Below are 25,294 nucleotides of genomic sequence, written 5' to 3'. Positions count from 1 at the left end.
AAATGTGTTCAGGGGCGTAGCTAGGGGGGGTCGGGGTAGGACAAGTGCCCCCGGGCGCCGGGTCCCCAAGGGCGCTCGGCTGAGCTGCGTTTTTGGTTTTTTATTTGTTTCTTTTGGGGAGGGGAGCAGCGCAGAGAAGAGGGAAAGCTGTGCGGACGGTGGAGAAGGGGGCCATCTCCCCCCCTTCCCTCACCTTAGGGGGCTCTCCCTCCCTCGCTGTCCCCTCCATTATTGTCCGGGTGGCTGGCAGCGGCGGACGGAACTCACCTGCGTCTCGCTCCGGCGCCAGAAGTTCGGGTGCCGCAGCCGCTGCTCTGGTCTGGACCAGACCGAGTAGCGGCAAATCCATCCGGCGCTGCGACGAGACGGAGGTAAGTTCCGCCCGCCACTGCCAGCCACTCGGACATTAATGGAGGGGACAGCGAGGGAGGGATAGCACCCTAAGGTGAGGGAAGGGGGGGGGGGGGGAGATGGCCCCCTTCTCCACCGTTTGCTCAGCTCTCCCTCTTCTCTGCGCTGCTACCCTCCTGCTGGGGGGGGGGGGGGGACCTGGCTACCTACTCTGGGGACATATAACCCTGACTACATATACTGGGCACATATACCCCTGGCTACATATACTGGGCACATATACACCTGGCTACATATACTGGGCACATATACCCCTGACTATATATACTGGGCACATATACCCCTGACTATATATACTGGGCACATATTATACCCCTGGCTACATATAGTGGGCACATATACCCCTGGCTACATATACTGGGCATATATACCCCTGGCTACATATACTGGGCACATATACCCCTGGGCCTGGCTACATATACTGGACACATATTATACCCCTGGCTACATATACTGGGCGCATATTATACCCCTGGCTACATATACTGGGCATATATACCCCTGGCTACATATACCCCTGGCTACATATACTGGGCACATATAACCCTGACTACATATACTGGGCACATATACACCTGGCTACATATACTGGGCACATATACCCCTGGCTACATATACTGGGCACATATACCCCTGACTACATATACTGGGGACATATACTCCCCACTACATATACTGGGCACATATACACCTGGCTACATATACTGAGCACATATACCCCTGACTATATATACTGGGGACATATACCCCTGACTACATATACTGGGGACATATACCCCTGACTACATATACTGAGAGAACATATACACCTGCCTACATATACTGGGCACATATACCCCTAACTACAAATACTGGGCACATATACCCCCTGACTACCTGTTCTGTGGACATCTCTACCACTGGCTACCTGTTCTGGGGACATCTATACCGCTGGCCACCTATTCTGGGGACATCTACACTGCTGGCCACCTATTCTGGGGACACCTATAGACCTGGGGCTACCTATTTTTGGGGAACCACTGCTGTCAGATTGAGTGTATTTTGGGGAACTGCTGCCAGGTGAGAGGTGTCTACCATATTAAGGGGGCATTCTGCCTATTTATGTGAAATGCTGTCTATTTATGTGCCTCATGACTGCTGAATTTGTCTTGTTGGGGGCCTCATGGTTACTGAATTTGTCTCGTTGGGGGCCTCATGATTGCTGAATTTGTCTTGTTGGGGGCCTCATGATTGCTAAATTTGTCTTGTTGGGGGTCTCATGATTGCTGAGTTGGTCATGTTGGGGGACTCATATTTGCTCATGATTGCTGAATTTGTCTTGATGGGGGGGGGGGGGCCTCATGATTGCTGAATTTGTCTTGGAACATGCTGGAAGGACATACTGAGGGAGGGTGGGTGAGCATGAGCCTGCTAACCTCCATGTACATTTGGCTCCACCCATAACCACACCCATGTTTATTATGTGGCCACACCCCTTTTTGGCACGACGCAGCCTTCACCTTAGGGGGCGCATTGATAGTCTTTGTCCCCGGGCGCTGAAAGCCCTAGCTACGCCTCTGAATGTGTTGATATTAGAAGCCTCTGAAAAGCTGCTTCTTTCTCCTTCCTCTCATGCTGCCGCCTTTTGTGGTTTTTAAAAGCCGACCTTCATATTTTGAGGTTTTGGAGACTCTTGTTACTGGTTGATCACATTAACAAAGAACTTTAGTTGTTATCTGGTGGGCGAGGAATATTGTGAGTTATATTCCGTGTTTATACGGAGTAATTAACAGAAATTAATCTTTTTACCAGCTGACAGTTGTGTTCTGTGAGTAAATATACTTTCTAAGGTCTTGTTCACATAATATCTGTTTTTGTAAAATTTTAAGCGCGGGCGATTTTATAAATTACCCTGAACGCGCTTGTGCAATGATTCTCTATGAGAGAGCTCATATCAGAGTGATTCGTTTGCGGCCATTTTTAAGGCAATTTGCCTCAATGGAAGGTATAGGAAAAACGCAAAACGATCACAAAATTGCTTTGGCAAGCGATTGCGTGAGCGTTTTTTAAAAAAAAGTACATTGTACTTATGGCTTCCAGATTTTTTTCCGGGTTAAAAGACTGAAGCGCTCTGCAAAAGCGCTGACAAAAACGCCCACAAAAATGAGCAATCGCGCAGAAAATCGCCAGAAAACGCTTTGAAAAAACTCGTAGAAAAAAAAGCCCACTGCGGACGGACATGTGAGCCGAACGCAATGTGAACAAGGCCTTAATGTTTACACTTTCCATGGAGGGGTTGTCTATGTTGCTCTCCCTCTTTGACAGTTTTTCAAGGCAGTTTTTCAAGGCACCCCTCAACAAAAACAACTACCAAGATGCTGTCAGGATTCGACACACACAAGCAATAGAACACAGCAATACATGCATGCAGCTCAGGGCCGGATTACCAACCAGGCAACAAAAGCAGTCGCTTGGGGCCCCATTCAGAGTCAAAGGGGCCCCATCAGCACCTAAACCAGCCATCGCCATCCTGTCAGCGGTGGCTGGATGGTATAATGGTTAAAGGGACTCTGAGCAGTGCAGTAACTATGGAAAGATGCATATCATTTTAAAGCTCTCTTTCTCCTCTTTCCAATGATATATAAACGGTCGCCCTATGTCTTTTAGTTTTCGCTATTTTCGCGATTGAAATCGCGGCCACAGGACGACTTTTCTCCAAAGTCGGCAGCTCGATTCAGCACAATGCAATGAAATATAAGGAACCCAGGGGGATATAATTACAAACATCATGCTGGTAGGTGTGAGGATGTAATTAATTCGTTGTGGGTATGCTTAAAGGCATACCCACAGGCACTGCTCGGAGTCCCTTTAAGGGCTCTGCCTCTGACACAGGAGACCAGGGTTCGAATCTCGGCTCTGCCTGTTCAGTAAGCCAGCACCTATTCAGTAGGAGACCTTAGGCAAGTCTCTCTAACACTGCTACTGCCTATAGGGCACGTCCTAGTGGCTGCAGCTCTGGCGCTTTGAGTCCGCCAGGAGAAAAGCGCGATATAAATGTTATTTGTCTTGTCTTGTCAAATGATGCTGTGTGCTGCTAATTGTCTTCAGAGCCAGGCTCTCCTCCTAGATCCCCCTCCTGCTACTGTGCGCTCTGCCGCTGCCCACTCCTCCCTCCCTTCCCACAGAGAACCACAGCTGCAGCAAGAATGATAGCAACAGATAGCAAATGCTCACTCACCTATCCATGATCCAAGCGATAGAGATCCCGTCATCTGAAACCCATCTGTCTCTTCTACAGTGCAGCCGCTCGCTCTGAACTTCCTGATTCTCAGATCAGACAGGAAGTAGTAATAGTAGTAGTAACAGAGCGGCAGCACTCTAGAGGAGACAGATGGGCTCCGGATGACGGGACCTCTATTGCTTGGATCGCGATAGGTGAATGTGAGTCATCTGGTGCTGTCCTTCTCCCCCGCTGCGGCTGCCTTCTCTGCTGGACTATCGTATTCACTGGGATGGAGGCTGCATGGTGGCTGTCTAGTTTGGGAGGAAATCGGTTGTTCGGTGGTGGGGGTGGTTATGTAATTCTGTCTGGGGAACGGCTTCCGGTTTGGCGGTGTCCAGAGCTTTCTGCTATTCCCAGGCTGGAGATGCAGGGGGAAAGTGCTGCTGCTGTGATATCTGGCGCCCTCTTCACAGGGGTGCCCCAGTCCCTGAGTGCAAATGTCCCAGCCATTCATCTCTCACTCTGCATTTTGCCGCTGCTATTCCCTGCATTGTGCACCCACAGAGGAAAGTGGGCTGTTGCCCATAGCAACCAGTAGCTCGGCTGCCCCGGTGTGTGCAGCATGTTGCTGTGCAGCTGCATCTTCTGATTCTATTACGACATGATGGGGGGCCCAAATCAGTTACTTTGCTTAGGGCCCCATTTAGCCTTAATCCGGCTCTGATGCAGCTACATTTGAGTCGTCAGCAGGTGCTCGTCAGCCAATCAGGATGCACTGTCATACACCCTTCACCTGCCATACCACATCTAGCAGCCATTAGCATTCAGGTGTGAGGCTTCAGTTGGACGCAAATCGCAAGATTGCGTCGCTAGCAGGACCGCCCCGTGCAGGCATCCCTCCCACAGGGGTCCCTCCCTAACCGCTCACCTGTCCGCCATGTCCTAAAGCTGAAAAAAATGCTGTCAGGACCCTAATTAGGCAGCCCCCCCCCCCCCCCCCCCCCCAGGTAGCTAGTGATGCCAGGGGCAGCATACTTCCTTCAAGTAGGCAATGACTGAACCCCCCCCCCCCCCCCTTCCCCCAGCATCCTTTCTTCCAAATACTCAGTGATCCCATCCCAGTTAAGCAATACCCCCTGAATGAACATGACAAGGATAAAGAGTCAACCTTGTAGATCACATAGACTGCAGTTAGTAGCATCCACTGTAAAAGACAACTGTAGTTACAGGTATATGGGAGGCTGTCATATTTACTTCCTTTTAAGCAATACCAGTTGCCTGCCTGTCCTTCTGATCCTCTGCCTTTAATACTTTCAGCCATAGACCCTGAACAAGCATGCTGTAGATCAGGTGTTTCTGTCATTATTGTCAGATCTGACAAGATTAGCTGCATGCTTGTTTCTGGTGTTATTCAGACACTACTGCAGCCAAATAGATCAGCAAGGCTGCCAGGCAACTGGTATTGTTTAAAAGGAAACAAATATGGCAGCCACCATATCCCTCTCACTTCAGGTGTCCTTTAATTATGCAATATTTCCTCAGCAACCATTCCAGATTGTAAGTGACCCCCATCAGCTGGACAAACATTTCCTTATTTGGGCCTAGCCGCAATAATCTGTTGCTCCACCCCGAATCTTCTGATCTCCAACTTCAACGACGGCTGCCGGGACTAAAGGTTTACCAGCAGCTAATGCAGCCGCATTGTATATCAATGTGCACTGGCATTACCTGATGGCAATGCACAAAGGATGGTGGCTGAACGGCGAGGCACCCCTGGGAGGTGCTCAGGCGCACCAGATGTCCGCGTCACCCAGTTTGAGAGCCCCTGCTTTATAGTAAGACTGTAGCTGCAGTTTGACATAGGGAGAGTGCAGATAGCAATGAAGATAGCCAGATGAATGTGGCACAAATGTGTGATGGTTATGAAATAGTGTTAGGGGTAGGAGAAGTTATTGTTATTATATAGGTATAGGTACAGTGGGATGCGAAAGATACATCTGAGTGTGGGTACTTAGCTTTATTTGTTAGGCAGAGATATTTTTGGTAGGGATGGGATGGGGGTAGCTTTGGAAAAAGGGAGGGGGTTAGTATTAGGCAGAAGTTGGGGGCAGGGGGTGTTCGGGGAGAGGTTCAGGGTAGTGTTAGTGATAGACAGAGGAGGGACGTTAGCTAGAGGTGGGGGAAGGTAAGGCAGAAGTTTTGGGATTGGGGTGTAAGGAAAAGGTGGGGAGGAGTGTTAGGGAGAGGTTTGGGGGGATTTAGTGTTAGACAGAGGTTGGTGGGGGGAGTGTTAGAGAGAGTTTGGGGAGGGGTAGTATTAGGCAAGGGTAGGGGAGTGTTAGAGAGAGGTGGAGGGGAGGGTACGGCAGATGTTTGGAAGGGAGGGGGTGTTAGTAAAAAGTGGGGAGGAGTGTTAGGAAGAGATGAGAGGGGGATTTTTAGTGTTAGATAGAGGGTGGAAGGGAGGGTAAGGCAGGTTTTTTTTTTTTTTGGGGGGGGGGGGGGGTGTTAGGAAAAAGTGGGGAAAAGTGTTAGGGGGAGGTTAGCGTGAAGGACGGTGTTAGTGTTAGACAGAGGTTGGGAGAGGGGGAGTGTTAGAGGGAGGCTGGGGGGAGGGTAAGGCAGAGGTTTGAGAAGGAGGGGAATTTTAGGGAAGGGTGAGGAGGGTGTTAGGTTAGTGCTAGGTTAGGCTTGGTGGATCAGGTAAGGGGATGCTAGTTGGGTGAGAGGGCAGTTTGTGGATATCAGGGGTACGTTGTTGATCATACATACTGCTCCAGCTGATTTTAAAGTCTTGGTCTGCAGCAATTTGAAGTCATTGGGGTCACCAGGGGTCGTGTCTTTGTTTTGAATTCTCTCTTCTTTTAAATCAATGTTAATATCTGATTTGCTTCCGGAAGCTTCTGAGGTGTTTTCTGTGCCTGAGACGCTGTTCCTGCCCTGATCGTTACACAGGAATAAATTATAGCAAGTCAGCAGAAGGCGCTGCTTATTCCTTATGAAATTCAAGGTCCATTAGCCGGAGGAGCGAGATGAGGAGGGGGGGAGGGGGGGGGGGTCGGGAGGTGGCAGTCGCTCTTAAAGTGCACCTGTACTCTTGCACAGGAAACCAGGAAATCAGAGAGAAATCCACCCTGTGTGTATTTAGAGAGAAGAGCCTAATTCCACCTCATCCTTAAGTCATCACAAGTGTAATATGATCTCTCAGCTGTGTCAGCAGAGAAATTCAGCAGTTCTTGGCAGACACAGCTAATATGCAAACACAGGTTGTTAATCATTTGTCTGCTTCCATGAAAGCAGGAAGTAGACACACTGCAGATTTATTGCAGGAGTTCAGTAAGCTGTAAAGAAATGTTTTCTGTAAAGGTTATTATGCTTTTGCTTATCTTTTAGAGCAGAGAGGAAGTTTTGAGTTCAGCTTTAAATTGATACGACAGATCAGCTGAATGTCCTGCAGGAAGCAGTGCGCACACGTGCACGGCCTGCGCTCAGCTGAGACCTCCCACCACACCAGGACCCTCAGCAACGCATTGAAGACCCCCTACACACACGAGAGTCTCGGGATGAGAACCATCTAATGTGCGAGAGGCTTCAGACTTAGGGCCCATTCACACTTGCGTTTACAAAACGCCAGCGATTTTTGCCTGCGTTTTACAGGAGTGATTTTTCAGCGGAAAAAATCACTGAACACTGCGGCGATTTTTCAGCAAATCGTGTATAGCGCTTTTATAGCACTGAAATGCGATCGCTGGGAAATCGCCTGAAAATGGTGCAGGCTACGTGTTTGCGTTTTGCATTTTTGGGTGATTTGTGGCGATTGCCGCAAATCACCCAAGTAAGAACGGGCCCATAGGGTTTCATTACACTAGCGCTTTGAAAAGCGCTAGCGTTTGAGCGTTTTGCCAAAATCGCCGGCAAAACGCTCAAGTGTGAATGGGTCCTCAGGGCTTTCACTTGAGTTGACATCTGCAGAGGGGTAAGAATAGACCCTGCAAGGGATGCAGCCGCAGGGGGGCCCAGAAGCCACAGGAGGCCCCGTGGGGGGAGAAGTTTCTTTTTCCTGTCCTGCGAGACTGAAAACTAAGGGCACAGAGAGAAAAAAAAAAGTAAAAAAAAAACGTTCTGCTCTAATGTTTGCACAATTGTTCTAATGCCTGCATCTGCTCAGCCACTGATAAGGAATCATACAAAGTTTTGCAGACAAAGATTTGTAGACAGTGCCTATTCAGTGTGCAGCAGGCTCTTGTGTACAGTGCCCAGCCCCCAACCTCTCTACCCCTCCCGAAGTGCTGTGTACTGTAGTGATGCTGGAGGAGTCTGCAGAGCCAGTTCTGCTCCATCAGAGATGGACAGAGTGAGTGTCATAAGCTGAGGCAGGGAGCACACTCATCTGCCGGTTTTCTGTACACCATAGGTTTGATTCACTAAACTCAGTTATAACGTGTAAAGGCTTTGCACGCGCAAACGAGCGCACAAAGCATTATGTGCGCAAACAGTTTTCACCGTTCGCTTGTTAAGTTTTATCGTGCGAACGGCGTTACGCTTCGTGCGCTAAGTGCGGAATGCCATTGAAAGCTATGGCGCTTCATGCAATCAAAAGATAGAGTTTGGCAATAAATTCATCAATGGTGCTTACATTAACATGTCAGTTAATGTAATACAGCGTGTGCAAAGTTTAACGCGCGTCACTTAATGTACTGTATACAGTAATAATTCATTATCTACGCGTGATCTTCAGGGACTTCACGTGATAACGATACTTTGCACGCGAGTAACGCCGTTCACGCTAAGTCATACATTTACGCGCGCAACCCTTTCCGCGCAAGATATCACGTGCAAAGTGGCTTATCACTGTCATGCTAAGGGCTTGATAATTGCAGTGATAGGGCTGGTGCACACCGGAGCAGTTCTGGAGCGTTTTTTAAAACGCAGGGAGGAAAACGCTTGGCTAATGGAAGTGAAGTGAATGGGATGGTGCACACCAGACCGGCTAGTTTTTTCCACAAACGCAAACTCAGGGGCTGCAGCATTTTTTAGATTTCTGAGGCGTTTTTTCCTTAATGTTAAAGTATAGGAAAGTGGAAAACAGCTCTAAAAAACGCTACATCAGAGCAGTTTTCCAGGCGTTTTTGTTACAGAAGTTGTTCAGTAATTGGGCCCGTTTCCACTAGTGCGACGCGATTTCGCCGGCATTCCGACGCTTGTAAAAACGCATGCGGGTGCGTTTCCACATGCGTTTTACCCGCGATTTCGCGTGCGATTTCGCATGGCAGGGTGCCATGCGAAATTAACCACGACACTGCCAGGACCAAATAACATTGGGAAGGGTGCGAAATCGCGGGTAAAAACGCATGTACCAAACGCATGCGTTTTTACTATTAAATACATTAGCGGCGATTCGCACGGATTCCCGACGCAGACGAAAACTGTGGGTCCCGCCGTGCAGATTTGGCCCGCTGCCAAATCGCTCCCGCACGCCGCACAGGTGGAAACAGCCCCATCCACTAACATTAGCTATGCGAATCCGCATGCAGTGCCCGCATGCGGATTCGCCCTAGTGGAAACGAGCCCTAACAGCTTTACTGTAACAATATTTGTAGTCTGATACACAAAAACGCTGCAAAACGCTAGGCATGTTTAGAAAACGTCTCTAAACATGCCTAGAATCACTCTGAAATCTGATTCATAAACTTCTAGCGTTTTGCAGGTCTGCTGGAGGTTTTTGGTGTGCACTGGGCCGTAGTGCTATCACCCCATCCAAAGATTCGCAGGGGGGGCCCAGCGATTTCTAGTTATGCCCCTGGACACCTGCCTTCATGACGGACGCTGGCACTTGGTCTGATGTGTGTGACTGTGCCACCGAATCCCTCCAGCCGTACCATAAAAATCTTTGGTGATTTGCATGGATAATGCGAAAAAATGCTGCCAACCATTCGTTTTTTTCCCCTCATGCAAATTTGGAATCAGCCTAACAAGCATGCAGCAGATCAGGTGTTTCTGGCATTATTGTCAGATCTGACAAGATTAGCCGCGTGCTGGTTTCTGGTGTGATTCAGACACTACTGCAGCCAAATAGATAAGCAGGGCTGCCAGGCAACTGATGTAGTTTAAAAGGAAATAAATATGGCAGCCTCCATATTTTTCCGCACTGTGGCTGTCTTTAAGCCAGTGAAAATAATTCCTGGTCTTCCAGAATGCTCTGGGAGGAGAGTTCTGCATAGCAAAACAGCCTAGGCTGTGACATCACTGGAAGGGTGGAGCCACATACCAATATACAGCAATATACAGCTATAGGAAGTGTTTCTCACACTGAAACCAGGAACATTAATGTAGAAAGCAGTATCTTCAATAATTCATTGCGTTCCATTAAGCTGCATTCAGCATTTTATTTATTTATTTTTAATGCTGTTAAGTGCACCGCTTATGTCCGCCGCCATGTAATTGGCTGCTGCGTCACGTTACGTGGCGGTGAAATGCTGCGATTTTTCCACCCCTGTGATTGAGGCCTGAAGGAAGACAAATGATGGTGATATTCAGTGGCTGCCTAGAGAACGGTGACATATTGCGGCAATAGCGATAATAGAATCCCCCCTTCGGAGATTGTTGCTAGAAAACACTGATTTTTTATTGTAATTTTTTTCTTAATGAGCTTTTTCTGTATAAAATAATCATGTTAAAAGGCAGTAAACACATTTCCTCCTCATCAGGACACCGCAGGACTCCATCCTCATCAGCAGCCGCAAACGCCGGTTCCCACCAGTCCGCAAACGCCTACATGGCGACATACGTGCCACTCTTAAAGGGGTATTTCATTTTAATTCTAAAATTGCTGTCAACATGCTTCAAGGACCTCTGTCGCGAAAATCTTAAAATGTAAAATACATGTAAACATATACAAATAAGAAGTAAGTTTCTTCCAGAGTAAAATGAGCCATACATGACTTCTCTCCTATGTTGCTGTCACTTACAGTAGATAGTAGAAATCTGACATCACCGACAGGTTTTGGACTAGCCCATCTCCTCATCGGGGGGGGGGGGGGGGGGGTGTTTCTCAGGGTTTTTCTTTATTTTTAAAAGCACATAGTGAATGGCAGTTGCTCCGTCCAACTGCCAAAATAGTGTGCAGCGAGCAGGGAGACTGGCCAGCATCTTTGTATATGTTACGGCCAGAACCCGCAGTGTGGCCACTTCTAGTTCTGGCCGGCCACTTTGGGTTCTGGCCGGCCAATATGCAAAGTGGCCGCAGCGCAGCGGCCAATGTGAGAAATGTTTTGTTTACACCGTCTCGCTGCGGCCAAATTGATGACAAAACGTGCTTAATTTAATGAAATATAGCCGGCGGCAATGTAATAGATGAAGCCGCCGGCTTTCGCACTGCCTCTCCCCGATCCCACCTCCCTCCTCTCCCCGCCTCCCATACAATACGTAGCAGCCGGCGGGGACATGCAGCCGGAGAGTCGTTCGTCGCGGCAGGGGAATCCTGCCGTTCCTGCAGAGCGGGTGCTGGCAGAAGCAATGTCTGCAGCCTCCCCGCTCTGCTGCGACGAACGACTCTCCGGCTGCATGTCCCCGCTGGCTGCTACGTATTGTATGGGAGGCGGGGGGGGGGGGAGGGGGGATCGGGGAGAGGCAGCGAGGAGAGGCACTTTGGCCGCAGCGAGACGGCGTAAACATTACATTTCTCACATTGGCCGCTGCGCTGCGGCCACTTCGCATATTGGCCGGCCAGAACCCGAAGTGGCCAGCCAGAACTAGAAGTGGCCACACTTCGGGTTCTGGCTGTAACATATACATCTTTTCCAGGGATTGTCTTTATAAAGAATAAAGGCCATGCTGAGAATCCCCCATGAAGAGATGGACTAACCCAAAACCTGTCAGTAATGTCAGATTTCTATTACCTACTGTAAGTGACAGCAACATAGGAGAAACCCCCCTGATCATCTATTCAAGAAAAGGTAAAGATTTCTCGTGGGAAAAGGGATATCAGTTACCAGGCCCGGATTTACATCACAGGAGCCTATAGGCACAGATGTCTTTGCCCCGTAGCTTTCGCTCTCCATGAACCTACAAACCCCTGCCAAACTGCACCGCAAGTGTGCTGGCCTTTCATAGGTAGCTACAGGTGCCCCTTAGCATTAGATAGCCAGAGGTACCCTTAATATTAAATAGCTAGCCACGGTGCCCTCAACTGAAGGGAGATCTTGTTAGTGGAATCCTGAGAGCTGGGTGAGTAATCTCTTTCTCATTCTCATTTTTATCATCTCTGCTCAGGACTCTATATAGGGAAGGAGGCACTAGGGAAAGGGAGTGAGCCGCCTTTCTATCATTAGGAGCCTATAGGCACGTGCCTACAGTGCCTTATTGTAAATCCGGCCCTGTCAGTTACTGATTAGAATGAAGTTCAATCTCGGGTTACAGTTCCTCTGTATAGTGAACCTGAAGTCATGTAAAAAAAGGACTATACTTACCTGAGAAGTGAGAAAGCTCTGGATCCTATACATTCTTCCCTGCCCCATGTTCCACCAGCTCGGTCAAATAAATCTTAGGGACTACTCATGCAGACTTCAGAAGTTCTTGCGTCCCTGAGTACTTCTCAAGATGAGCAGATGTGTATGTAGTGCACATGCAACCAGGATACCGCGCACCATTAGTAACCGGCTGCAGAGGATGGATTCTGTCATCTTTCAGTGGCGGTATTCGTGGCTTTTCCTCCCATCATTCGGTTGGATGATGCGCGGAGCAGCTGATGGGACTGACACACCAATAACCGATTCCAAGGAGACGCACTAAGCGTCTGTGACACTCGCAGCATCATTTTACAGGGAAAATGTTCACTGCTGGTTTTTCCTCTGTGACTCTGTGACGCCAAGTCTGAGAGACGCACTGAGGAGACAGTGAGACTGCGGTGTCACTAACAGTGATGAGAGAAAATGGTGATATTCTTTTCACATTCATTTTTTGCGCTTTTCCCAAATTTTTGCAGTAATGATTTTTTGCAGTTTCTGTGAATTTTCACAAACGGAAAGAAAAATTCTTTGACCATATTTCAGTATTTTTTCAAAATCGAAAAAATAGCATTTTCAATGCAAAAAAAAAAACACCAAAAAAACAAAAAACGTAAAGGTTGATTCTGCCTTTGTTGGAATATTGTTGGGAACACTAAATATGGTCAATGAGATATTGCTGTAGAGACAAAGGCCTGTATTCAATTGACTTTTTCTCCAGTGCTTTCTCCTGGGAGGCAGTGTCGTAACAATAGGGGCTGCAGCCCCTGCACCGCGGGGGGGAGGGAGGGGTGTCTGGGCCCCTTTTGGGGGGCACGATGGGTCGCAGCATGAGGGGAAAGCATGGCTGTACATCGGCAAGGAGGGGGGACAGTCCCCTCCCCTCACCTCAGGCTCTTCCCTCAACGCTTCCCTCCAGCATCAATCAGTGGCAGCAGGTGGCGGGCAGGAACACACATACCTCCATCCACGCGCCAGAGGTTCCAATCTCTAAGTGTCTGATGCTACTTCCTGTTTAAACAGGAAGTAGCGTGAGACACTTAGAGATCAGACCTCCGTGGTGGAAGGAGGGATTTGTTCATGCCCGCTTTGCTGCCGCTGATAGATGCAGGAGAATAGCGCGCTGAGGGGAAGGGGGGGGGGGGGTTGTTCAAATTTTTGCAAGGGGGCCTGGTGATTTCTAGTTACACCCCTGCTGGGAGGTCATTTTTAATCTTCTGTTTAAAATAACTTTTCAGCACTCTACAAAAGTGCCAAAAAGTAGGTGAAATAGTACTGACAAAATTATTAAATTATTCAGAATATTTACTCAATTGCAGTTGGCTTAAAAGGCATTTTTGTTTGCTCTTCCGGCTCTTGAACATGGCCGGATTTACAGCTCAGGAACTTGAAGGCACAGAAGTACCGGTGCCTTAAACTCCACCCCTCAGTTTAGGCCAAACACCCCAAGCCCTGACTGTTTACTTTTAAAATAAAACCACGTAAGGTAATGCAGATATTACTAAAGACAAATAGAGAATACCAACGATATGCAGATGTTACCACTGGCATGCAGTGTTAGGGCCGGTGCACACCAAAAACCTCTAGTGGATCCGCAAACGCTTGCAGTTTATGAAACGGTTTTCCTGAGCGATTCTAGGCATGTTTAGAGCGATTTTCTAAACATGCCTAGCCTTTTTTGGAGCGTTTTTTTGTGTAGCAGATTTTATATTTTGTTACAGTAGAGTTGTAACTGAACAGTTTCTGGAACAAAAACGCTTGGAAAACAGCTCTGATCTAGCACTTTTCAGAGCGATTTTCCACTTTCCTATACTTAACATTGAGGCAGAAACGCCTCAGAAAACCGCAGGAATTCTGCAGGACCCGAGTTTGCATTTGGGGAAAAAACAAACCGCTATCCCATTCACATTTATTAGCAAATCGGTTTCCCCCCCGCAAGCCTTTTAAAAAACCCTCAGAACTGCTCTTGGTGTGCACCAGCCCTCAGGTTGAGTCTTGTGGTTGGCTGGTAGTAATCTGTTTATTTTAGTGGCTGGTTGGTAGTGATCAGTCGATTCTGGTGGCAGGCAGTGATCAGTCAATGCTATAGGCAGGCTAGTAGTGATCAGTCGATTCTAGTGGCAGATGCGCAGGGGATCGGTCGATTCTAGTGACAGGCAGGCAGTGATTGGTAGACTTTAGTGCTAAGCAGATAATAATAGTTAGGCAGTCAGCATGTGACAGATGTCCGCTGCTGCTCTACCACCTCTGCCTGGACATGGCGCCTGTAGGCTCGAGCCTACAGAGCCTAGTCCTAAATCCATCCCTGGGGGTAAAAATATCACCTAGGAGAAAACTTAGGAGAAAAAGAGAATTGAATTATGGGCAGAATGTCTTTGGAATACAATAAATGTCTATATGAAGATGCGTTACTTTAATATCAATATTTGATGCACAGAATCACAACATTCTGAATTCTGCATCTTCCATATTCTGGTACACCTTACTGTCGCCGTTACATCATACATTTCACCATCATTAACACATACGCTAATTGCGCGCTCCCGTTCTGATACATTCAGTCCCGTATCAGGTATGACAATGAGAGAATTATGGAGGCGGCGGTTCTGCAGAGGCAGCAGCGATGGTTCCGCTAATCGTCAGCATTTGGGGGAAATGGGAAAATGTGAGATTATGAGCTCAGCGATCCTTCCCAGACTCGGCGTTGATTTTCCCCGCGGGGCGGTGAAGTTTATGGGCTGGCAGAAGGTAGAAAGTTCTTTATCCTCAGCATTCAGCGGCTTCTGATACCAGCAGGAAAATGCTGACAGATGTAGCCCAGAAAATATTCAAATCAATGCGGGGGAATCGCATGGCGGCTGCACGGCGTCCACCAATTCCCCTGCGTCCCCTCCTCCCGCTCAGCAAAACGCCACAAATTACAATCGTTCATATAAATCACAATAAAAAGAGATCTTTCTGTAGCAGGGATCTGGAATTATACTTAAAGGATACCCGAGGTGACATGTGACATGATGAGATAGACATGTGTGTGTACAGTGCCTAGCACACTAATAACTATGCTGTGTTCCTTTTATTCTTTCTCTGCCTGAAAGAGTTAAATAACAGGTATGTAAGTGGTTGACTCAGTCCTGACTCAGACAGGAAGTGACTACAGTGTGACCCTCACTGATAAGAAATGCCAACTATACAACATTTTCCTAGCAGAAAATGGCTTCTGAGAGCAAGAAAGAGTTAAAAAGGGGAATTTCTTATCAGTGAGGGTCACACTGTAGTCACTTCCTGTCTAAGTCAGGACTGAGTCAGCCACTTACATACCTGATATTTAACTCTTTCAGGCAGAGTGTAACGATTGCGGAATCGTCTCCGTGGTCAGCGCACCAGACGTGCGCTGACGCGGCGGATTTCCTCCACAAGCGTATAATTGAGGACATCCAGGCTAGGTGCTATGCACCTGCAGAGGGAAATTCCTGTTGGCAGGTGGAGCTGTGGAGTGCAGAGGAACAGCTCCTCTGCCCTACCACACACGCCAGACAGGAATTGTACGAAGGGAAGAAACGCAATCGCAAGAGAAGCGATTGAGAGTGAGCACAGAGACAGATTGTGTGTGTGTGCATAAAACTAGTCGCCAACCCGCGACTGTGCACACACCACAGCAGATAAGAAGCAGGAACGTGATCGCGAGAGGTGTGATCGCCAGACGTGACACAAGGCTACAGCAAGGCGGAGCACGAGAGTAGCAAAGGCACAGCAAATCATACAATGAGGAGATACGGAAAATAACAAACGCTAGTTAACCGCGAACACCGCACTCATTCGCAACAGTGCACGCGTTTATGCACGGTCTTCACGTGATAAGCACAATAGAGACAAGCACGCCTAACTAACCATCGACAGACAAACATGAAACAGAGGGCGCGAACGCTTGCTTAACGGTTACCTCACCGAGCCTCCAGCAAGCGTCCGTAGCAGACAAGACAGACACACAAAAACAGGGACAAGCGAGAGACAGGATCCACAGCACCAGCGAGAAGCGAGTGAGATCCAGGTACAGAGTAGCAGAACAGAAGGAACCACAGCACTAGCGAAAAGTGGCCAGCGCGATCCCAGGAGACAGAACAGAAGGATCCACAGCGCCAGCGAAAAGTGGCTATCGCGATCCCTGGAGGCAGAACAGAAGGATCCACAGCGCTAGCGAAAAGTGGCTAGCACGATCCCAGGAGACAGAACAGAAGATATAGCTGGTAGCAACCGCTGCACCAGCTATACTACAAGAACAGAGATCAGAACCATTTCCTGTCGACCGCCGCTGGGACAGGACAACAGCAACAGAACAAACAAACAGATAAACAATCCTAACTGCACTTAGGGAATCTGCCTAGCACAGTTTCCAGGAATTACTCTAAGCTGATCTTCAAACCAAGAGCATGGCTGACACTCTCAAGGAGTGTGTACTACAAACCCTGAAGGAATGACCAGCAAAGGACTGTGGGTAATCCCAACCTTTATACTGCCAGTCATCACAGGAGGCAGGTAGGGGATTTGCATAACGAATGTATGCAAATTCCTCAGCAGCAAGCTGCAGAACTGACAAAAGGTCTCTCTTAAAGAGACCTGCAGAATGCAGATGTGAACAGTGGTCAAAACGCTGCCTGTCTGCACAGGCAGCTGAGCAGATTCTCACACAGAGAAAGAAAAAAAGGAACACAGCCTAGTTATTTGTGTGCTAGGCACTGTACATACCCATGTCTATCTCATCATGTCACATGTCACTTCGGGTGTCCTTTAAAGGACACCCAAAGTAAGAGGGGTATGGAGGCTGCCATATTTGTTTATCTTTTAAACAATACCAGTTGCCTGGCAGCCCTGCTGATCTTTCATGCATCAGAAGTCTCTTAACCACTTTACCCCCATGCGTACGGATTTCTCCGCCCCTTTTTTCCCTCCTAAAAAACCAGAGACGGAGAAATCCGTACCTTCCGCGCTACCGCCGCTGTCCGCGCTCCCGCCGCTCATGCGCGCGCACCCGCCGCTCGTACACGCCGCCGCCCGCTCGCCCGGAGATCAATGAACGGGAAAATCCATTCCCGTTCGTTGATCTAAGCCCCCGCAATGATCTGCTGCTTCTTTCAGAAACAGCGAGATCATTGTGAGTTTCCCAGCCTCCTACTGCTTCCTGTAAGCGTCCTTCCGGACGCTTACAGGTCGCATGTAAACAAACACTCTGTGGCCATCTTGTGGCCAAATAGTAAACTACACCCTAAAAGCATTTTACATATACAAACATTACATTTACACAATAAATTAACTCATTACCTCCCACACTCCCCAATTTTTTTTTTTTTTTTGTAATTAAAAAAAAAAAAAAATACAATAAAAAAAAAACATAAATAGTTACCTTAGGGACTGAACTTTTTAAATATTTATGTCAAGAGGGTATAACACTGTTACTTTATAAACTGCGGGCTTGTAATTAGGGATGGATGCAAAACTGAAAAAAATGCACCTTTATTTCCAAATAAAATATTGTCGCCAAACATTGTGATAGGGACATAATTTAAATGGTTTTATAACCGGGATAAATGGGTTAATACATTTCATGGGTTTTAATTACAGTAGCATGCTTTATTTAAAAACTATAATGGCCGAAAACTGAAAAATAATAATTTTTTCCTACATTTTTTTCCTATTTCCCCATTAAAACACATTTAGAATAAAATAATTCTTGGCATAATGTCCCACCTAAAGAAAGCCTAATTGGTGGCGAAAAAAACAAGATATAGTTAATTTCATTGCGATAAGTAATAATAAAGTTATAGACGAATGAATGGAAGGAGCGCTGAAAGGTGAAAATTGCTCTGGTGGTCAGGGGGTAAAACCCCTCAGTGGTGAAGTGGTTAACCACCTGGGCGGTATGGACGAGCTCAGCTCGTCCATCACCGCCGGAGGCTGCCGCTCAGGCCCTGCTGGGCCGATTTGCGCCAAATAAAGAGCAGCACACGCAGCCGGCACTTTGCCAGCCGCGTGTGCTGCCCGATCGCCGCCGCTCTGCGGCCGCGAGCAGCGGCGAAAGAGGGTCCCCCCAGCCGCCTGAGCCCTGCGCAGCCGGAACAAAAAGTTCCGGCCAGCGCTAAGGGCTGGATCGGAGGCGTCTGACGTCAGGACGTCGGCTGACGTCCATGACGTCACTCCGCTCGTCGCTATGGCGACGGTGTAAGCAAAACAAGGAAGGCCGCTCATTGCGGCCTTCCTTGTTTATTCTGGGCGCCGGAGGCGATCGAAAGAACGCCTCCGGAGCGCCCTCTAGTGGGCTTTCATGCAGCCAACTTTCAGTTGGCTGCATGAAATAGTTTTTTTTTAATTTAAAAAAAACCCTCCCGCAGCCTCCCTGGCGATCTTATCAGAACGCCAGGGTGGTTAATAACACACCTAAAACAAGCATGTAGCTAATCCAGGCGGACTTCAGTCAAACATGCGAGCTACGTGATTGTTCGGGTTCTATGGCTAAATGACGGCTAAATTGATGCGTGGATCGCTGGTGGCGTGAATTTATATGCGTTCCGCCAGTGGTTCTGCATGGATTCCAGTCATTCATTTATTGGACTGGCTGAAAACTTTAACTATCCTTGATCGATTTGGGTATTGATCATATGCTAATTTATACAATTGTCTGAAAGGATCTAATTATATAATCTATTGAACGCTAGAGAATTCTGGACCAACAAGGGATGGAGCCCATCTTGTATATTTACTGTGTTCAGAGCACAGATTGCGTCTTATATATAAAAGTGAAATATTCCAAGTGCACGTTATCTGTTTGTCCTGGTTTTCTGTTAGGTGGCTCGGCTGACAGTTTTTGTGGGTAAATAAATATCTAGTATTCCTGTAGTAGAACGTCTTTGACATCACATTAAAGTGATTTTGAAACTCAAAATGTCATCTCTGCTCTAAGGGCCTGAGCCCACTAACGCAGTTGTGCACAGTTGTGTCCGCTTTTCAGCATCTGTAACATTGATGTGTTGCTGAAAACCGGACACAACTGCGCACAACTGTGTTAGTGGGCTCAGCATAAGAACTTATAGGATACAATCAGCTTGATTCATGAAAGTTACTGCACTGAAACAGCACAAGTTAAGTCTTCTTACCCGCGCTAATCATATTAGCACAACTTAATTAGCACGCTACCCGCGCTACTGGCAGCAGACGCAATACGTCACTATCGTGCAGCACTTACAAGCAGTGGCTGTTGCTAAGGTGCGCGCGCTACGCTACCATACCCGCGCTACTGGCAGCAGACGCAATACGTCACTATCGTGCAGCACTTACAAGCAGTGGCTGTTGCTAAGGTGCGCGCGCTACGCTACCATACCCGCGCTACTGGCAGCAGACGCAATACGTCACTATCGTGCAGCACTTACAAGCAGTGGCTGTTGCTAAGGTGCGCGCGCCACGCTACCATACCCGCGCTACTGGCAGCAGACGCAATACGTCACTATCGTGCAGCACTTACAAGCAGTGGCTGTTGCTAAGGTGCGCGCGCTACGCTACCATACCCGCGCTACTGGCAGCAGACGCAATACGTCACTATCGTGCAGCACTTACAAGCAGTGGCTGTTGCTAAGGTGCGCGCGCTACGCTACCATACCCGCGCTACTGGCAGCAGACGCAATACGTCACTATCGTGCAGCACTTACAAGCAGTGGCTGTTGCTAAGGTGCGCGCGCTACGCTACCATACCCGCGCTACTGGCAGCAGACGCAATACGTCACTATCGTGCAGCACTTACAAGCAGTGGCTGTTGCTAAGGTGCGCGCGCTACGCTACCATACCCGCGCTACTGGCAGCAGACGCAATACGTCACTATCGTGCAGCACTTACAAGCAGTGGCTGTTGCTAAGGTGCGCGCGCTACGCTACCATACCCGCGCTACTGGCAGCAGACGCAATACGTCACTATCGTGCAGTACTTACAAGCAGTGGCTGTTGCTAAGGTGCGCGCGCTACGCTACCATACCCACGCTACTGGCAGCAGACGCAATACGTCACTATCGTACAGCACTTACTGTACAAGCAGTGGCTGTTGCTAAGGTGCGCACACTACCATATCCACGCTACTGGCAGCAGACGCATTACGTCACTATCGTGCAGCACTTACAAGCAATGGCTGTTGCTAAGGTGCGCGCACTACGCTACCATACCCGCACTACTGGCAGCAGACGCAATACGTCACTATCATACAGCATTTACAAGCAGTGGCTGTTGCTAAGGAGCGCACGCTATGCTACCATACCCGCGCTACTGGCAGCAGACGCAATACGTCACTATCGTGCAGCACTTACAAGCAGTGGCTGTTGCTAAGGTGCACGCGCTACGCTACCATACCCGCACTACTGGCAGCAGACGCAATACGTCACTATCATACAGCACCTACCGTACAAGCAGTGGCTGCTGCTAAGGAGCGTGCTACGCTACCAGTAGCGCGCATAGCGTGCCCCACTCTAATTAACTTGCGCTAAAATGATTAGCACGCGTAAGAACATTTAACTTGCACTTTTTCAGCGATGTAACTTTCATGAATCAAGCTGAATGACTGGTATAAAGTTACTGGAAGAGTTGATAGCTCAAAGTTCTACTTCACTCAGAAGCTTATTGATCAGATTGTTGGTTGTGGTACAAAACGACCAGATTGCCTTGTTTAACTTGTGCTTCGTATGCATACTCAACCACCATCGGTATAAAGTAGTATGGATACAGAGGCGGCCTCCAAAAGGATAAACGTATCTAAAAAGTTGAAAACATGAAGAGGCAGTGGTGGACTTACCCACTCCAAGCAGACACAAAAACTGCCAATGTGTTTGTCAAATACAAGTTTATTTACATACTCCGGGGGACAATGCAACGCGTTTCACAGGTTTGATCCTGCTTCATCAGGCAATAACATGGAGCAATAGCATATGTGGTCAGTAGAAGACCCAGGCACCTCTGTCTACCATCGGTATAAAATGAGAGATGCTTGTCGATAAATCGATGAATGAACGACGCCTGGTAGCAGCATAGCACATTTGAAATCAACAATAGTCTACTGATTGGATCACTAGCGGAACCTCAAAATTGAGGAGCCAGATGCGCATAACTAGCTACATGCAAGGATTTGGAATGGAACGGAACGATTGTTTATTATCGATTTGTTTATTACATCAAATAATAATTATTGTATCGGTCATTAGTCACTTATTGTATCAAACGACTAACACAAATTATCGTCTAAAGCAGGGGTCTCAAACGCAATTTACCTGGGGGGCCGCAGGAGGCAAAGTCAGGATGAGGCTGGGCCGCATAAGGAATTTCACAATCACGGCGCATCACCGCCTCTGCCCGCCCCTCTCACTCTTCCTTCACAGAGAGGGGCGGGGAGAGGCGGCGATCCATGCGGCGATTGACGTCAAGAGGGGCAGAGCTGCAGCTGAAAGCTCTGCCCCTTCCAGGAAATGCCGGCGGATTGCCCCTTAGGCGATTTGGGGGCTCTGCAGCCCTCGTTTAGCGGCGGGGATGCGGCGAATTACTTGGGCGCACTGAAGCGAACTATAAGGAAGCCGGCAAGGGCCACAAAATATTGTATCGAGGGCCGCAACTGGCCCGCGGGCCGCGAGTTTGAGACCCCTGGTCTAAATGGATCTGCCAGGATGGTTCGGTCTACAAACACAATAATCGTTATCTACCGGCATCTTTTCGAATCATCTTATATCTTTTCTTCCAGTGATCCCCGGGCGATGCATTGTTCTTTCTTTGTTACGGATAGTGGCAGTTGATCGTGTGTAATTTTAGTAATTTCGATTACAATCGTAATGGCAAAATCAAAATTATGAAAAATTAGGTGACATTTTGCATAATTATGACCAGAAACAAATCATCCGTAATTACAATCGCTTTTTTATGATGGAATTTTCGTGAATAGTAAAATTTTCGGAATTACGAATATTTTTTCGGGGACAAATTTTTGTGTAATTTTGTGTAATTTTCTTGTTTTACAAGAAATTAAGAAATTATGAGCAACACAAAATTAAACAGGAAAATATGATTTAGCACAAAATTACAAATGACAAAACTAGGAATGACAAAATTATGATTTTTCTGATGATTACGAATTACAATTTTGCGTCAAAATTGTAAATTTTGTGTCATAATGAGGAAAACGCTAAATTTTGGCTTATCACTAGTGGGTACAAAGCTAGATCAAATAAAAAAAAAAAGAGAAGCTCCGCCTGGATACAGGGTAGAACAGGCCCTCCAGCTGTTACGGAACTACAAGTCCCACAATGCATTGCAGGAGGCTGACAGCCACAGTCATGACTCATAAAGGCAAATGCATTGTGGGCCTTGTAGTTCTGTAACAGCTGGAGAGCCAAGTTTGCCAATGCCTGGGGTAGAACCTTCTCTGAGGCCTTGCTCACATTGCGTTCCGTTCACGTGGCCGTTAGCGGTAGGCGTTTGATGCATTTTTTGTTATTTCTGGCACTTGGGTGGGTGATTCGTTTTTGTGCTCAGCGGGTTTTTTTAAGCGTTTTTCCCGAGCGGTTTTGTAATTCACTCCCTGACACAAGTCAGGAAGTGAACTCTTTGACCCGTAAAAGAATAAATACGATGTATAAAAAATGCAAACGCAATCGCTGCACAAAGCGATTTTGTGAGCGTTTTGCGTTTTACCTATACCTTCCATTGAGGCGGAATCGCCTAAAAAATAGTACATGCAGCGATTTCCTGAGCGGATCGGAAACGAACCGCTCAGATGTGAACTCTTGTCATAGAGCATCATTCGTCAAGCGTTCTTAGGGCGATTTTGAAAATCGGCCTCGAGTGTGAGAGAGCCCTGAAAATTGTACATAAGACAATCTTGGTCTTTAAGGGCCCATTCACACTAGAAGCGCTTTTCTGAGCGTTTTGCAATTGATTAGCATTCTTTAAAATTGCTCCCATTCACTTTTGTTAAAATCGCGGTAAAAATCGTGGAAAAATCACTGAGATTTTAATGAAAGTGAATGGGAACGATTTTAAAAACCGCGAATCAATCGCAAAACACGCTCAGAAAAGCGCTTCTAGTGTGAATGGGCCCTAACGTGGTTACATAAAAACATATATACAGTATACCGGTATACTGCATATAGTCTATCTACTACAGTCAGGATGTGGTTTTCAGCACCCTGGACAGTCCTGAAGACTAGTACTACTGTTTGTTCACTACTAAAGCTAAGTACCCACATTGCGATTCTCCTGATGATTTTCCCGCTGACCGACGATTTTTTGAGCGCCGAGCAGCCTTTTATGCGATATTGTGATGTGGGAACAGGCGCACGACCACGCAACGTTGCAATAACGACCGTCACATCGGATCGATAAGATAAGACTCCCACGCAGAGTACCGCGACCGCTTGAAGTCTCTATGGCTCGCAGTGTGTAGCGTTGCGTGACGTTGTGCGCACCCACTGACAGGAAGAGGTGTCTCTGACGACCATCATTAAGGGAACATTGCAGGACCCGTCAGGCAGTGAGTACCCAGCTTTAAAGTAATCCTGAAAGGGAAAAAAAGTGTCCCTAGTGGGTACTTACCCACTGGCGTAACAATAGGGGAAGCAGCCCCTGCCCCCGCGGGGCCCGGGGGGCCCCCGCTCATGGCCGTTTTGGGGGGGGCAGGAGGGGTCACAGCATGAGGGGAGAGCTTTGCACATCAGCTGGGAGGGAGGACAGTCCCCACCCCTCCCTCACCTCGGGCTCTCCCCTCTGCGCTCCCCATCTATCTAGCAATGGAGGCGGAGGCAGCAGCTATAATTACCTCCATTCACCACAGAGGTTGCCGATCTGCAAGGGCTTCACATTACTTCCTGTTAAAAGAGGAAGTAATGTGAAGCCCTTGCAGATTGGAGACTTCCGGTGGCGAATGGAGGTAATTACAGCTGCTGCTGCGGCCGCCACTGCTAGATAGATGCAGGAGGGGGAGCGCAGATGTGCAAAGCTCTCCCCTCATGCTGCGACCCCTCCTGCTCCCCCAAAACGGCCATGAGCGGGCCCCAGGGTGGGGTGGGGGGGCCCGCTCAAATTCTTGCAGGGGGCCCGGGGACTTCTAGTTACGCCCCTGTACTTACCCCTGAATGGGGAAGCCTCTGGGTCCTAAAGAGCCTTCCCCCATCCTCCTGAGCAGAGGATATCCAGCGGTGTGACCCCCGAAAGTCTGCTTGTCGGCGTTAGTCACCACTGTGCGCAGGTGCACTAGTGGCTTACTGCTCGAGCTCTGACGGAAATAGCCAAGCGCGATCACGTCCTCTCTGCGCAGAAGAGCGGACCCAATATGGCTTGGCTATCTCCACCGTAGCGCGGATGTAAAGCCACAACTGCACAGCGGCAAATATTATTATTGTTGTCGTTTGTTTAGGGCGCTGGATGCGGCTGGCTGAGCAGGATGGGGGAAGCCTCTTTAGAATTCAGAGTCTTCCCCCTCCAGAGGTAAGTATCAGTTTGTCTGTTTTTCATTTTAACCACTTTGCATCCAGACCTTGTTTTCAACTTATTGACCAGAACAGTTTTGACAGTTTAGCTATGTCCCTATTTAATCAGAAATAACTTTATCCCTACTTATGACACAGAAATAAAATATATATTGTTTTTTTCAAGACAAACTAGGCTTTCATTGTATGCCATTTTTTCCCTCAAACAATTTTGTATTCTATGAATTTTAATGGGAAAACAAAGAAAAAAAATAGAAAAAGCATGTATTTCTCAGTTTTACCAATTCCAGTTTAAAAATAAAAAGTGCTACTGTAGATAAAAAACACACATTTTGTTTGGCTATTCTTACTGCTTATCACAAAACTTAGATTATGTTCCTGTCACAATTTATGGTGAAAATATTTGATTCTGAAATAATGCTACAGAGTGTGTTTTTCACTATGAAATGAGAAAATAAAAGTATTTTTAATAGTAAAAATCAATCTCATTAGCTCAGGAAACTTATATTCCCATTCACCAATTAGTGCTGCATCAGATAGTGCCAGAAATGTGCACAGGAGCAAGCCCAATCCTGCACAGCACTGCTTCAATACAGGTCAGTAGATCTACTGACCTGTGGCTTAGATGAAGTCTCAGAGGACATATATCTACTGACCTGTGGCTTAGATGAAGTCTCAGAG

At 47.7% G+C, this 25,294-nt stretch overlaps 1 protein-coding gene across 4 annotated transcripts in view; it reads left to right on the top strand.

Annotated features, from left to right (window-relative positions):
* Nucleotides 1-25,294, top strand: part of KCNK10 (potassium two pore domain channel subfamily K member 10) — a 136,243-nt gene that overhangs the window by 36,564 nt on the left and 74,385 nt on the right. The window contains exon 1 of one of the 4 annotated variants that reach the window (XM_068252243.1): nucleotides 11,501-11,568. The exons of the other annotated variants lie outside the window; for them this stretch is intronic. The gene's annotated coding sequence lies outside the window, so the exon portion shown is untranslated. Of the gene's footprint in view, nucleotides 1-11,500; nucleotides 11,569-25,294 lie in introns of those variants that run through there. 4 annotated transcript variants of the gene reach the window in all.

Source organism: Hyperolius riggenbachi, chromosome 9, assembly GCF_040937935.1.
Source record: "Hyperolius riggenbachi isolate aHypRig1 chromosome 9, aHypRig1.pri, whole genome shotgun sequence".
Lineage (NCBI taxonomy): Eukaryota > Metazoa > Chordata > Amphibia > Anura > Hyperoliidae > Hyperolius > Hyperolius riggenbachi.
The sequence above is the reverse complement of the archived record's forward strand: the minus strand, read 5'-3'. Positions and strand labels throughout refer to the sequence as shown.